The sequence below is a fragment of the Coturnix japonica genome, chromosome 27 (assembly GCF_001577835.2).
Source record: "Coturnix japonica isolate 7356 chromosome 27, Coturnix japonica 2.1, whole genome shotgun sequence".
In the NCBI taxonomy this organism is placed as follows: Eukaryota; Metazoa; Chordata; class Aves; order Galliformes; family Phasianidae; genus Coturnix; species Coturnix japonica.
The window spans coordinates 2,439,624-2,440,412 of NC_029542.1; positions in this window are offsets into that span (position 1 = coordinate 2,439,624).

Here is a 789-nt window from a genome sequence, read left to right on the forward strand (position 1 = left end):
CACCAATAAATGCCCCTATAAGATGATAAGAGAAACGACCCTATATGATGAGTTGATAAGGGAAACACACCAATAAATGCCCCTATAAGATGAATTGATAAGAGAAGTGACCCTACAAGATGAATTGATAAGAGAAACAACCCTATAGGATGAACTGATAAGGGAAACACAGCAATAAATGTCCCTATGAGTTGATAATAGAAGTGACCCTATAAGATGAGCTGATAAGGGAAACGACCCTATAAGATGAATTGATAGGGGAAACACACCAATAAATGCCCCTATAAGACGAGTTGGTGAGAGAAGTGACCCTACAAGATAAATTGATAAGAGAAACGACCCTATAAGATGAATTGATAAGAGAAACGATCCTATAAGACAAACCAATAAGGGAAAGACACCAATAAATGCCCCTATAAGATAAACTGAAAAGAGAAACGACCCTATATGATGAATTGATAGGGGAAATACACCAATAAATGCCCCTATAAGATAAAGTGATAAGAGAAGTGACCCTATAAGATGAATAGATAAGGGAAACGCACCGATAAAAGCCCCTATAAGATAAATTGATAAGAGAAGTGACCCTATAAGACGAACCAATAGGGCAATGCTCTGAGAAGCCCCCCTATAAATAAATCGATCCGAGGAACCCCCCCCCCCAAACCCACCCCCCATAAGAGGGACAGATGCGGGATTTCCGTCCATCCACGCATTTCCGAAGCCGATCTTTCAACTCAACGACCCCAATAGGAAACCCCGCACGTCGCAGCGATCCCGCACCGCTCC